Here is a 16,462-nt window from a genome sequence, read left to right on the forward strand (position 1 = left end):
AAAACAAAATAAATAATTTTTCTAAAAAAGTATTAAAAAATAAAATATCAAAATTAAGTATAAAATCAATAATTACTATTAGCCAAGTACTTAAAAGCAATTTATAAATTTGATATAATATTTGCCATGAAATCAATCTTACATTGTAGAAATGTTATACGTAAATTCTCCCTAAGAAATTACAACGCATTTTATATTTATTTAGAGAAACTTGATTTTTAAAATATTTAAAATCAACACTCTAAATGAGAATTAGGATTCTTTTATTCCTAAAACATTTTTTATACAATGTGTATAATTTAAAAAAAAACGTTTTACGTAAGTTTTAAATCGCACAATCTCTAAATCGAAGTAAGTTATGAAAACTTGGCGTGCCTGGATCGTTTACATTATAAATAAATATATCCCCAATAAAATGTGAAATCTTAGATATTATGTAATTAAATATTTAATCTGTGTTCGATTACAATTCGGGCACTCCAAGTTTTCATAACTTACTTCGATTTAGAGACTGTGCGATTTAAAACTTGCGTAAAACGTTTCTTTTTTTAAATTATACACATTGTATAAAAATGTTTTAGGAATAAAAGAATCCTAATTCTCATTTAGAATGTTGATTTTAAATATTTTAAAAAGTTTCAAATATAATATTTTCAAGTTTCTCTGAATAAATATAAAATGCGTTGTAATTTCTGAGAGAAAATTTACGTATAATATTTCTACAATGTAAGATTGATTTCATGGCAAATATTATATCAAATTTACAAATTGCTTTTAAGTACTTGGCCAATAGTAATTATTGATTTCATATTTAGTTTTGATATTTTATTTTTTAATACTTTTTTAGGAAAATTACTGTAAATTATTTTTTTATTAAACTTTTTTTATCAAACATTTTGTCGCATAGAAGATAGAATATTTTTTATGTACTTGGCGTATCTTTTTTACCTTTGTATAAGGTTCTTTTTAGATACTATATATATAATATAAAAACAATAACAAAAATATACACATAACATAAAAATTAACTCAATTAGTGTAATAGAGTAACAATTATAATATAAAAATGAGATCATAATTCTAGTCACAATTCGAACGATTCTAATTATTATAATTAAATTTTTACCTAGATTTTCCTTTTTGTTTTCCACAAATAATATATTCATTTCATTTTCAGGATAGGCCCATAGTTGCTATCGCATATGTTATCGAAGCAACATTTAGAATTAATAGATCTTCAGTGTTAATATTTTGATTAATATCATCGATTAAATCGATATTTTTATATTATCTTTATTTGATTCATTTGAATTATCATTATTTCTATTTATGTTATATACAGGTTGCTCTTGTATTTTCTCAAAATCTTTTGCCTATTAAAATTATAAAAAAACATTTAATTTTTATATTTAAAAATATTTAAGAAAAATTAAAATATATTTAATTATATTTAATTTCTCCACTTTCTTACTTCTTTTCTACTCAAAAAATTTTTCAATTTTTCCCGGAAACAAATTTATGCACCAATTTTTGGTATTAATCTTTTTATATCGTCATTATTCAGATATTCAAAAATGTCTATTGTAATATCATTTCCTGCATAGATTTTTAATACATTACTATATTAAAGATTAAAAGTATATTAAATATTAGGTGAGCAAAAAAGTTCTGAGCTTTAGATTTCATACAACCAAAACAACAATTTAAATTTTATTTATCTTCCCGCCCTTTTGCGATTTTAAAGCGTTGACATTTGGCTTTTTAAAATGTCGTGCAGTTTGGCGTTTGATACACATAACCTCAAAAATCAGTAATGTTTACGATGGCAATAACAAAAGAGCATATTCGATTTTCCATCCACTTCGCGTTTCATCTGAAAAAAAATGCTGCTGAAGCCGGGTGAAACAATCACGGCAGACCGCTATCAACAACAATTGACCAATTTGAGCGATGCATTAGAGATAAAGAGGCCATTTACTGGCCATGGAAGTCGTCAAGTAATCCTACTTCATGACAATGCTCGACCACATGTTGCGAAAGCGACTCAGGACTATATCTTTGCGTCAGGCTGGAAACTTCTCCCGTACGCGGCGTACAGCCCAGACATGGCGCCTTCCGATTACTATCTATTTCGGTCGCTGCAGCATCACTTGGCTGATACACATTTCGTGAGACATGAAGAGATACGAAAATGCATTGATGACTTTATCGCTTTGAAGCCGGTGAGCTTTTATCACCAAGGAATTCGCAAGCTACCCGAAAGATGACAAACGGTCATCGATGCAAACGGGGAATATTTCGCTGATTAATATTTTGTTGTTTGTTTTTTAATAAAGATTGAATTTTGCAAAAAAAAGCTCAGAACTTTTTTGCTCACCTAATATTAAAGCTTGAACCAATAGATAATAATGATAAATAAAAATCATAATATTAAATATTAAGATTATCATAGCAAGAACTCCTTAACCTCTTCGGTACGAGCGTCAATTTTAGTCGACCAACAATTGTACATATCCCTAACAGCACATGTAGATACTGAGAATGTTCGAAGAATATCGCAAAAGTACAATGCATATATTCTCAAAACATTCGAGATACATACTATGACAGTGCTGGGATTTACTTGCAACTTTCGGCCAGATTTCTTAGCTTACGCCTACTGTTCCTCTCTTACCGCTCGCGCCGCTCGTAAGTAAGGAGCGCTCAGGAACGTGCGCGTCACAAATGTAATGTGGCAATCTATCTATCTAAGTTCTCTTTATTGTAATTACGTCTCAAAACACAAATATTTTAAATTGTTACAGAACATATACGTAATTAATAATATAATAATTATTTTTATTATTAATAAACAATAAAGAGAACTTAGATAGATTGCCACATTACATTTGTGACGCGCACATTCCTGAGCGCTCCTTAGTTACGAGCGGCGCAAGCGGTAAGAGGGGAACAGTAGGCGTAAGCTAAGAAATCTGGCCGAAAGTTGCAAGTAAATCCCAGCACTGTACTATGATATACTAAGTATATACTAAGAATGCTCTAATGTCCGCCTATTTTGGTTAATAGCAAATACTGAGAATATCTTGTGGTACATACTAGAGATATCTATAGAATGTTAACGGTATATCTCTTGTATGTATTATATGTATATATATTCATATAGTATATCATATATAGTATATTCATATATGAATAGAAATACTTTTAATAAATGCAGTAAACGCACACACACTATTTCTTATTTTAATTTCAAATAATCTGTTTAATATTCTGAATCCCAACAAGGAATCCAGATTACTAAACAAATGAAAAATTTTAAATTAAGTTAGTTTATTATAAATTAAACTGACTAAAAAGAATAAAAGAAGAAACTTTGGAACTTATGTTAGTATCAGTCCTTTATGTCCATTTCATGAAAAATTGAGTACGAGTTTGGTAACGCGCGTAGCGGCAAAAAGAAGAAATACATGCAATATTATAGAATGAAAATATACGAGAAAGAATATACTAATATGAGATATTCAAAGTATATTCTGAGAATATATGAAAAATAATATACAACAAGAGATGTTATGGGAATATTCTCAGTATATTACATCTGTAACGTATATTTACAGTATGAGTATAGAATATTCGAATGATATCATGTGCTGTGTGGGATATCAATAATATAATTTTTAATTTTTTCATTAAACTCAAAATTATTCCTTTTATTTATTTCAAAATTATTATTTTTATTTATTAAACAAATTATACACATTCATACTTTATTATAAAACACATGTTACAAAAATATCTCGTGCCAATACATTGCTACACTGTTACACTTACTCTCGGCTAACAACTAATGGCTAATGTATAGTTACATAACTACCCAGATAGCACAGAACATTCTATGGACGTTCATTTTATGTCCATTTTACATCTGCACGTCCATGGACATGAAATGAACGTTTATCGTACATCCAATTCCAGATATCCGTTAACGGCCAATATTTGGACGTCCACAAGATGTCCAATCTTGGATGTCAAAGTTTCGCACGAGCACACAAGGATGTGTTAGTTCGTTCGTTTACCACTACGCGACATGCGATGCGCTATCTTTCTCGTATTTAAGTTTTAGTTATGAGAATTATATAAAGTTTGCAAAGAGTAATAAATAAAATTAAAGATATATTGTTCAATTTAATTTCTGATCTCATTGCAAGAGCTTCAGATATTAAATTGATTTTATAAATCGGACAAGTAAATGTCCGGCGAATAAACGAAAATAATCCGGTACCTATTTAAACTTGCTTGTTGCACTTTACATTTTAAATTACCTATTTAAAATGTAGAGTGCAATAAGCAAGTATAAATATAAATAAAATTTTTACATGAATTTTATGTAAAGTTTTATATGAAATAGATAAATTATATTATTTTATTATATTATTTAATTTTGTTGGGCCAAAAAATTTATGTTTTATATGTTATAAAGGATGCATAATGCGATTTATTTATGTATAATAAAGAATAATTTTTTATATATGATTAAATTAGGTCAAAATCCATACACAATTATATCTACACAATTATACATAATTAAATATAAACTTTTTTCTGAGTTTATGAATTTTTGATGTTTATTTCAACAATAATTTGGAAGAGTAGGGCACTGAAAATGACGTCCATTTTAGGTCCTTTTTTGAGTATTATTTTGAACGTCCGAAGTTGTGACAAACCGACGCCTTATGAGCGTTCAATGGATGTCCGTCGAACTTAATTCACATGTCTTTTGGATGTCCCAATGTCCGAACTCGGACATCCACTGGACGTCAATGGGACGTCCATGTGCTATCTGGATAGTAAGCTATCTAGCTACTACGTAGCTGACGAGCGCCGTATCGAAGAGATTAAAAGTATTATGTAAATAATGATTTCTTCCTTACTTACTCTCGAATTCCTTGATAATTTCTTCAGCGAAATTCCATTCTTCTAGTAATGCTCGTATTGTTTCATAAATTTTTTCACATAGTTATACTCTTGGTTGCGTGTAACATCACTATCCGAAACAAAAGACTTTCGCACTTAACGAAAGCGAAAATCGCATGTGAGCTCGGCGCTACTGATGCCAGTTTCGAGACGCTGCCTGCAGCGCACGCGCTTCCCGAGCTATAGCTGCGAAAGAGACAGCAGATCATATGTCTGTACTCTTCTACCCAAAGCTAGCCGAGTGCTGAGAGCGTACACAGACACGGCTTTTTCTTTGTGCGCTGCGGGCAGCGCCTCGAAACTGGCATTACTTGCTTGGCGCTTCCGAAAACGTAGAAGAAGACAGATATACTGTTTTCTGTCTCCTTTTTATCAAGCCAGCAACGAAAGTGACGGTCGATCGTTTTTAATAATATAATAGTAATAAATTTTAAATAAAATTATAAATGTTATTCATATATAAAACAAATTTCTTTACAATATACTTATTAATAATGATTAAAGAAATTATCATTAAACATTAAAAGGCCTAATTACCATAAAAAAATTATTTTGCTAAAAAGACTAAAAGTAGATATTTTCAACTGTTTAATACTGTTATAACTGTTAGTAATAGTTAATAGTTTATAACTGCAGCATCATATCTTATTAAAATTATCGGATTATATTTTTTAAATTCATATTAGTTTTCTATATTAACTAATTTGCATTACTAGAATGATATTAAAACTGAGTTTGTTCTATGAACATGTTGACAATTGCTTTCAGATGTAATTTCCTTGCTACACTAACAAATCTGCTTAGTTATAAATATTAAATTTATGCAGCAAAGTGTAGCTTTGCTAATTCAACAATTCCATTTTTTTCCGTGCGGAAATCTTGTAAGCGTGTTTATGTCGCTTACCAAACCTCCGCGGGATACAATTTAACGTCATCTATGCGTTAAGAATGGAAATTTTTATAATTTAATGCATTATCGTAATAATTTGTAATATATATTGTTAACATTGCGCTGAAGAGAGATAAAAAAATGATCCAAAACGTTCGTTCTTTGTTAATGTAATCATTTTTATCTTAAATAAATTGAAATTTGGTTTAAAATAATTAAAATTTCAATAATAATTAAAAATTAAATCGAAATTGGCAGACAAATTGCGGTAGTTGGAGTGCAGGGAAAAAAACATTTCCTTCATTCTGATTAATCATACATTTCAAATTAAAAGTAATTACATTAGCAAGAAACGAACGTTTCGGATCATATTTGATCCCTCTTCAGCGCAATGTATATTACACAAAATATATTACATAGTATTAAACGCGACATAAAAGTATCTATTATCGGTGTGCAGATGATGTCAAATTGTATCACGCGGGGATTCAGCAAACACATTGTTTCCAGTAATTCATCAAATTATTGTAATGGTACAGTGCCAATGTATCAATCATAACAAATCTAACACAAAATCGAGTAAAAATGTGAAGACAGAAAGATATTACACGTGAATTAACTTTTTATGCTTTAATTAATAGTTAGAAACATGACTCACCAGATTTCGCGCTTTTTACAATCGATAACGGTATGCCATTATATATCTTTCATGTTGGTCTTTCATTGAGAGTCAATGATATGTATAAATATGTCCTCGATTAGGGCATAAACATAGACTCAACAAGGATACCGAGGACAACCTCGATTAACTCGATAATAACGAACATATAAATATGTGAACGAATACTTGCCTCATACTTGCGATTACACAGGCCTGCGAGGATCAGTTACAAAAAACAGAGTAGGTGAATCTGATAGATTTTTTGATGAAAACGAATCTGGCTGCAGAATTTCTCCAGCACGTCAGATTTTTTAGTAGATAGATAGATAGATTTATTTATTTCTTGCCTTTCAACATTAAAAGGAGTTTTCCATAAAATGTACATTGCAGACTTTATAATATGCTTAACTTATATAATGTTGTTTCTTATCTTAAATAATTTCAATTACTTCTAGATTGTCTTTAATAATTTCTTTGGTTTTATTCTCTTTTCTTAACCTTAGAATTATCTTCATCCAACTAATTCCCTCTCCCTTTTCTCCTAAAATTTGATTTATTCTTTTATTATTCCTTGTATCTTCTGTATAATTTGTTGCTAAATGCTCTAATGTTTCCACATCTTTCTGACATATTCTACACACAGTTTCTTCTCCTGTTCACACCAAAGTTTATTCCGGAGTTTTTCGCTTCCACATCTAAATCTCGCTATGATCTTTTGAAAATCTTTCTGACCTTGTTTTTTTAAATATTCTGGTATTCCTATCGTATATAACTCTCTATATCTTATATCATATCTAGAATTCTGAGTTTTATTCTGTTGGGTCTGTTTTTGATTCTCTACATCTCTTTCGCTTAGCTTCTGTACTACTTCGGAATCTTCTTCTCTTAATCGTTTAATTTCTATCCCTGACATTCCATTTCTTCGAAAATACATTTCTCTGTTTATTTCCTATGTTTTAAGTTTCCCTATTTTTCTCTACTTCCCTAAAACATTTTATGAATATCTTATTGTTCGATTTTTCTAATTTTTTCTTCAAAACTAACAGCTCTTTTACCTGTTTCTATTCTTAAAAGTTATCTTTTTGTTTCTTCCCTAACAATGTAACTTGGAGTGTTCCAATCTAATCCTAGCGTCCATTATATATATATATATATATATATATATATATATATATATATATATATATCCTGACACCTTTCTATAGTCTCATATTCCTTCCATCCTCAAATCTCTGCTTCATACATTAAAATACTCTTTACTAAATGATCAAACAAATTCTTCTCCTAAAATCTCTTGCGAATTTTCTTTGTCCTATTCCCTATACCTGTTTCATGGCACACATAACTTTCTTAAGAGGGAAACTCCGTTTTTTTAAGAGGGAAACCTGGTTTAGAACGCTGAAAATAAGGTGAACTTTGAGAATTTTTTAAGAACTAACAATAAAAATAGATCTTTTCAAAACTTTAAGGACAATTTATTACATGTTTGAACAATACAAAAAATATTTTTTATTAAAAAAATAAATTAAAAAAATTAAAAAAATTTTTTATTAAAAAATATGATATTTATATTAAGTTTTTTAATAATTATGGTTATGCCTCGTGATCGAAGTTGCGAATTTGCGGGAAAAATGCAGCCTCTATTTCTTATCTGAAACAAAAAAAATTGATCTGGTTTTACTTGTCATAAAATTCTATCGTCGATGAACTAAAAAAAATTAAGAAAAATATATAAAATTATAAAAATTATGGGACTTTAGTGAAAAATAGCGATTTCGACCCTAAAATTTTGACCTATTTATGCAAAAATAAATTATTTAAATTAGTTTTATCTTAAATGTTTTTAGTTCATTTAGGATGATTGACAATTATGTAACTAAAAAATATTGGGAGAAGTCAATTGGTAGAATAGTTTTTTCTCTATCTTTCCCGCAAATTTGGAAAAAGTGGTTTCGAGAAAATCGCGTTTAAAGTTTGCGGTACTAAAAAAGAATAATTATTGGTAACTTACAGTTAATCTGCTATACTGGGTCCATATAACAAGCCTTCCGCTTCCTCATAAAACTCGTTTTGTTGTATTTGGTTAAGCCTACGAGCTATACGAGCCTCTTTTGTGCTGCTTAGTCGGCGTCGTTCTTGCCTCGTAACTCGTTCTTCGTCGTACAATAAGCGACAACGATTCTTTCCTAGGCGGAGCAAGGGGAGTTAGAAGTATAGACATGGCGCCATCAGCCGGCAGCGGCTGACTTGCGCTGATTATCGACTTAATTATCGATCGCGGCAAAAAAGTATGTTGAGTCGATAAAGAATATACGCGCGCGACTTATTACAATAATTATAGATATTAATTCAGAAATAACATTAAATTGACATTAATATATATAGAAAATCTAGTAATTTGCTGAAAATACTATGCTAAGTTATTGCTTGTATAATTATTCACATATGAATATTTCATACATAAATATATTTTAATTGTTTACATATTATATAATGCTTTTTGTGTTCATATCCTTACATTTAAATTTATTTCATGGGTTATATTTTAAAATTAAAAAGTTTTTTAAAAATAACGTTTAATAAAAATTGTTTCTTATTATTAAAATCAATCGCTTGATCGATTGTTTCTGCGTCAAATAATTTGTGGCTCTGAAAAGAACCGTTTAAAACAATGATTCTGAAAAGAACCATTAATAATCGGTCCACCACCCATTTCATTCAATTACTTGATCTAAACGTTTATTTGGATGCTCGTAGGTTTGTGAAAAGTTGTGGTTTCTGGCGAAGATTTACACCAATTGATTCCTCTCATTATTTTGTACATAAAAGTATTAAGGTAAGATAATCGAAAAATGAATATTTTACTAGATATTTTATGGTTTATATAAAATTAAGAAATTATTTCAAGCCTCATAACTCGAAAAGTACTCAATGAAAAAATACTTTATTACAGTGTTTTGGAAAGCTCTCGAGATGAGCTACAAGAATATGTAATAAAAAATAGGGAGTTCCATTTAAAAAAATTAAATTGACCTTCATGACCACTAAATTCGACCTCTAGATCAAAGTCAAAGTCACCATCAGATGTCCCCCTCGAAATCCTACAACTTTTGTATGAAACATTTTTTCGTATCTTTTAGACTTTACGAGATATTTCGATGGCAAAGTTAAAATGGAACACCCTGTAAATAAGGCATCAATATGGCAAATTCACCATCTTGAAATTTGAGAAGGCTTACATATGTCAGGTTCGGTTATTCTGTAAAAATATATCTAATACAATTGTTACACATTTTGATAAATTTTTAAAATTTTATAGCTTTTTATTATGATTCTGTTCATCATATTCGTTTTTGAATATTTATTCCAATTTGATAAGTTCTTTTTGTTAATAGATAATGTACCGACTTTTGAACATTAAATGCTGTAACTTTAGTGTATTATTGAAATAAACTGGAATAGAGCCAGTCTACGGAGAAGCCCCCGCATTTTTCCCTAGATACTGCATACTTTACAGGCATAACATAGTTTTCCATAGTTGTAAATATATTAGTAATATATATATAACATACAGAGTGTTTCCTCAACATATACATTAAGTCGGGTTATCTGCCTACCGACAGAGACATGCTTTATTGGGCTCGAAAAATAAAATCATAATGCAAGTCTGACGGGGTGTGAGGAAAGGGAAATCGGGCTTTTCATCACTCTATTATAGTGAATAGTTGTGAAATTTAATAATATATATTTAAATAATTTACATAAATTATATATATAATTATATATTTAATAATGTAGATAAAATATAATAAATATAATAAAATAATATAGAATTTCATAAGAGTCATAAGAGTTTCTGAAATAGCATCAATTACGTCTTATTTCCTTTGCCGAACACGGATAAACTTGATGAATTTATAAAACTGTCCATTTCTTTTCAATCTTTCCCAAAGGTGATGAAAAAAACTATGATCCACATGTTGTCTACTCGGAAATCTTTAAGTCATAGATCATGATGACAATTTACATCATGATAAATCTATGCGAAAATTTAATTACATTGCGAATAAGTTCTGTATCAACGTTTTACGTAACGAGATGATGCGTGCAGACATATTCGGACCTGACATACAATATATAACCTCACATACAATCTCAAGTATACAAAATTACCTGTATACAGAGTGTTCGTCCTATCACTCGCCAAAAAAAACCATAAGTAGATCTCGTTAAACCAAACTAAAAAGTCATATACCATTTTGAAAACAACCCGTAAAAATTCGAAATATTAATTAAAGAAGATCGACCAATACGTGCGAGTATAAGCGTGCGGCGAGAAAAGCCGTCTCACTGTAACCTGATACTAGGCGCGCGGCAAAGCAGTGGGCGGAGCTTACTTATCAATGCAACGCTGAAGCGCCGCGCGTCGCCATCATGTTTTAAAGAACCTCATCCGCCGCTTCACCGCGCTTAATATCAGATTACAGTGGGACGGCTTTTCTCGCCACACGCTTATACTCGCACGTATTGGCCGATTTTCTTTAATTAATAAAAAAATACGGCAAGTACAGGGTGGGGAAAAATTATTGGTCAAGCTTTTGCCAGTCGATTCTACTCGTCGAGATCGCCAACATTGCATCATAAACATGGTGCCGCAAAATTAACTTTCAAGGTCATTTTCAATGTCAAATTTTTTTATTGGCCTAGTCGATTCTACTCGTCAAGCTGAACAAAAGTCTCAAAGGGACCATATGCCGGAAATCAATATTTCATAGAAAAATCTTCGTTTCAAGTTTTTAGAAGCCAAAAAATTTCGTAAAATTAATTGTCATGGGTGTAAAATCTGCTTAATCTACTCTTAACGTTACCCAGGAACAACGAAGTGGGCGTGGTAGATTTTTGTTCCCTTCGGGGTATCTTGGTACCCAGTAACATTTCAACGGCTGTTGGTTCCTTAAAGCAACGGTCATTTGCCTCGGAAAGGAATAATGTATCGCTCCATAAGACATTCGTTACTTGTGCTTAAGAAGCTTTCCATCCATATCCAGACCTTTTTCGTGATTATTAGAAGACCGCCGCTGATCTTGAATCAATTTTCAGTGTAAAATTAAAAAAAATTGTTTTAATTTTTTACCAAATTTTTTCTAAGAATAACGTTGCTATAGCATGCCTCGACATGGTGGCCGTGATCGGGCGCATCGGGATGGGCGTGACCAACGTTTAATGCTTCGAGCAATTGATCGTGTTCATGGTAATTACACACGAGCACGAGCTCTTTATGCTAGTTGGTTGCGACGCCAAGCTAATGGCAGACCATTACGTCCAGGTTCCGTGCCTGATCGTCGAGAATTTCAACGACTCGATGAACGATTCCATAATCAGGAGCAAATGAATTTTGCAGGTGCTGGCCACCGTAGGGCAGGTCGTCCTCGTGTGTCTTTGAGAATTGAGGAACGTGTGATTGCTCTAGCTCGAACTTATCCTGTCATGGGATCACGACGCATAGGCGCGCGAGTAGGGGTTGATCATAAAACAGTCTTGTGCATTCTCCGTGAGGAAGGCCTACGACCCTACAAAGTGCAGGTAGTGCATGAGTTACGATCTGGTGATCGCACAGCTCGTCTTCGTTTTTGTCGGTGGATGCTTCGCAAGATCCGAAGAAATCGGCACTTTCTGAAAAATATAATGTTCACTGATGAATCCAGTTTTTCCAGCACTTCCATTTTGAACCGGCAAAATGTTCGCATCTGGCGCAGACGCAATCCACACGCAATGGTCCAAAGAGTTTAGCAGGGCCGTTTCTCAGTCAATGTTTGGGCAGGGATACTCGGGAATGATTATATTGCTCCTGTGTTTCTCTCAAACCGATTGTCAAGCGTTGAGTATTTGCGGTTTCTACGTCATACTCTCCTGAATCGACTGCGACGTATGGTTCCGAGGAATGCCCGTAATCAAATTTTTTTTATGCATGACGGTGCTCCACCGCATTTCGGCAGGCAAGTCCGCGCTTTTTTACAACGAGCTTTTGGAACTCGATGGATCGGTCGTAATCCTGCGCCACACTTATGGCCCGCCCGTTCACCTGACCTGAACCCTCTGGACTTTTATTTCTGGGGAGCTCTGAAAGCCATTGTTTATGGGTCAGGCAGGGCTTTAAGGACGGCTCAGGATTTACGAGATCGCATTGAAGAGGCGGTTGTTACTTTAGCACGAAATCGAGCTGTGCTCCGTAAAGTGCGAGATAATTTGGTGGAGAGACTCCAAGTTTGCATTGATAACGGTGGTGGTTACGTTGAAGCTGGCAGACAAGCACAACTGCTCAGAGCTATTGGGGCCGATAGGTCAATCTGTTCGTAGGCAGCGTCGACGACGATAAAGTGAGAGGCAAGGGGAACTCACAATAATCAAGTCACCCCGAAGTGAGAGGCGAGGGGAACTCACTATAATCAAGTCACCCCGAAGTGAGAGGCGAGGGGAACTCACAATAATCAAGTCACCCCGAAGGGAACAGAAATCTACCACGTCCACGTCGTTGTTCCTGGGTAGCGCTAAAAGTAGATTAAGCAGATTTTTGACCTTGAAAACGAATTTTTCAGGCTCATTTTTGGGAGGTGATTTTCGCTAATCATGATCAGGATATTCAGAACATGATTTTAAGAACTTTATAAGCATCAGATTTATTTTCTGACTTCATAAAAATCGATTTTTTGAAAATTTCAGGCAAAAAAACTTGAAACGAAGATTTCTCTATGAAATATTGATTTCCGGCATATGGTCCCTTTGAGACTTTTGTTCAGCTCGACGAGTAGAATCGACTAAGCCAATAAAAAAATTTGACATTGAAAATGACCTTGAAAGTTAATTTTGCGGCACCATGTTTATGATGCAATGTTGGCGATCTCGACGAGTAGAATCGACTGGCAAAAGCTTGACCAATAATTTTTCCCCACCCTGTACATAAAAAAAATCTTTAAAAAAATCTAAAAAAAAGTGATAAAAATAAAAAATTTGGAAACCGATATAAGATCAATACAATTAGCCAAATACAATAAATTATATGATATTAATTCGTAATCGATATTAAATGAGTTATCCTTATTCGTAATCGATACTAAATGAGGGGATCCTAAAGTGACGGGCGAACTCCGAATTAGCGCCCTCATCTAAACGTAACTAAAAATGTTGATAATATCGATAATATCGACATTTTTACTTCCTCCATTACCGACATTATTATTGAAATATGCATAATATAATAGAAAATGCAATCTTTTGCATTGCGTTCAATATATTGAAATGAGATAATATCATATTTTTATTGATTTATATATACATGCATATACAGGGTGTCCCATTTTAAAAGTTCCACCCTCATAACTTTTCAGGATCAACGTTTAAAGGAAAACGACTCGGATAAAAGTTGTAGGGAACAAAGGGGGCTATCTAATAGTGACCTTGGATTCGACATTAAAGGTCATTTTCAAGGTCATTTTCAAGGTCATTTGAAGGTCAACTTCCGTTTTTTAAATAGGAACCCCTATTTTTAATTACTTATTCTTGTAGCTTATCTCGAGAGCTTTCCAAAACACTATAATAAAGTATTTCTTCATTCAGTACTTTTCGAGTTATGAGGCTTGAAATAATTTCTTAATTTTATATAAACCATAAAATATCTAGAAAAATATTCATTTTTCGATTATCTTACCTTAATACTTTTATGTACAAAATAATGAGAGGAATCAATTGGTGTAAAGAAAACATACAGTTCCCATAAAACATTAAAATATACATAGTATATGCGGTATATATACATTTATGTATAATGTATATTCCATGTATATACCTCATTTAGCAAATACACATACAATGTATGTGAAAAGTATATGCAAATGTAACCGGAACTATGTACATAATAGATCCATAGTATATACATATGCACATGATTAGTACAATCTATGTATATACATTCTGTATATACATTTTACATTTAGTATGTACATACTGTGTATGTACATCTGTATATAAATTACATATCAAATAAACATTAAAATAATATACTTAGTATATACATCGTATATACATTTATATATTTCATGTATATACTTCATTAATCGAATAGACATACATTGACATATGATATGTATGTGCAAATGTAATCTTTACTCTGTATATACATAGAAGATCCATGGTATCTCTCTCTCTCTCTCTCTCTGTGTGTGTGTGTGTGTTTGTGTGTGTGTGTGTATGTGTGTAAAGTCATGTAGAAGAGAAACAATTCTACTATATATTTTATGCTTTTACTAATCTACCTATATTATATATATACTATATTATACTATACTATTATTATATATACATATACATAAAAATCATGTAAAAGGGAAACAACACTACTAAAGAAAAAACAGACTTAAATAAACCACACATATATTGCATATGTAACTTCGGATACAATTATTTATGTCTTTATAAAAACATAAATTTTTCTTGAATATATAATATTGAATACAATATTATCCATACATGTAATCTCGAAAATGGATAAAAAAATTATTTTTTGATATTTTTGGAAATTATAGGCTATTTTATTAATTAATACATCTTGTTATTGTAGTTATATAATTATTGTAATATAATAAAAAATGTAAACAAGAAGAAACTACAAATATTAAAATCTATTATTATTTAAGCAAAAAGAAAATTATTTAACATGTAAAAATAAAAAATTGCACAAATTAATTTAATTGATTTAAAAATTTAAACAATAAAAAAACTGCAAACATGTTTTAAATTTTAAAAGAAAATAAAATATTAAAATCCATTTTAAAGTAAGCAATAAGAAAATTAGATTACATCTAAAAATTAAATTGCACAAGTTAATTATTGATTTATAATATATAATAAAACAAAAAATAGATTAAATTATATATATATACAGGGTGACCCATTTTAACTTAGGCAGCCAAATAACTCGAAAAATAAGCAAGATAGAGAAAAATGTTTTAGACAAAAGTTGTATGGTTTCGAGGGGGCCATAAGATGGTATCATTGGTTTGACCTTGAAGAGTCATTTGAAGGTCACGTGAAGGTCACTTCAATTTTTTTAAATGGAATACCCTATATATTTTTGTACATTCTTGTAGCTTATTTCGAGAGCTTTCCAAAACACTATAATTAAGTACCTTTCCGTTAAGTACTTTTTGAGTTATGATGCTTGAAATAATTTCTTAATTTTACATAAACCGTAAAATATCTTGTAAAATATTCATTTTTCGATTATCTTACCTTAATACTTTTATGTACAAAATAATGAGAGGAATCAATTGGTGTAAAGAAAACACATAGTTGTTTTTAAGAAAAAATATGGAATTGTTAATTGCAAATTACATATTTTTTCTTCGAAACAACTATGTGTTTTCTTTACACCAATTGATTCCTCTCATTATTTTGTACATAAAACTATTAAGGTAAGGTAATCGAAAAATGAATATTTTACAAGATATTTTACGGTTTATGTAAAATTAAGAAATTATTTCAAGCCTCATAACTCAAAAAGTACTTAACGAAAATGTACTTAATTATAGTGTTTTGGAAAGCTCTCGAGATGAGCTACAAGAATGTACAAAAATATATAGGATGTTCCATTTAAAAAAATTGAAGTGACCTTCACGTGACCTTCAAATGACTCTTCAAGGTCAAACCAATGATACCATCTTATGGCCCCCTCGAAACCATACAACTTTTGTCTAAAACATTTTTCTCTATCTTGCTTATTTTTCGAGTTATTTGGCTGCCTAAGTTAAAATGGGTCACCCTGTATATATATATATATATATATATATATATAATACAGAGTATTACATAAAGTGTTGCAAGTTGTTTTCTTTGCCAGTACTAAGGATTAACTTGAATTTTTTTATTAAATGGAACAAGATACC

The 16,462-nt window shown here is 31.2% G+C and overlaps 1 protein-coding gene across 11 annotated transcripts in view; it reads left to right on the top strand.

Annotated features, from left to right (window-relative positions):
* Positions 1 to 16,462, top strand: part of Rh50 (Rhesus blood group-associated glycoprotein Rh50) — a 415,396-nt gene that overhangs the window by 219,767 nt on the left and 179,167 nt on the right. The gene's annotated exons all lie outside the window — the stretch shown is intronic.

This window comes from Camponotus vicinus, unplaced genomic scaffold (genome assembly GCF_025532165.1).
Source record: "Camponotus vicinus isolate PSW18456_S1 unplaced genomic scaffold, iyCamVici1.0 SCAF_3, whole genome shotgun sequence".
Classification (NCBI taxonomy): domain Eukaryota; kingdom Metazoa; phylum Arthropoda; class Insecta; order Hymenoptera; family Formicidae; genus Camponotus; species Camponotus vicinus.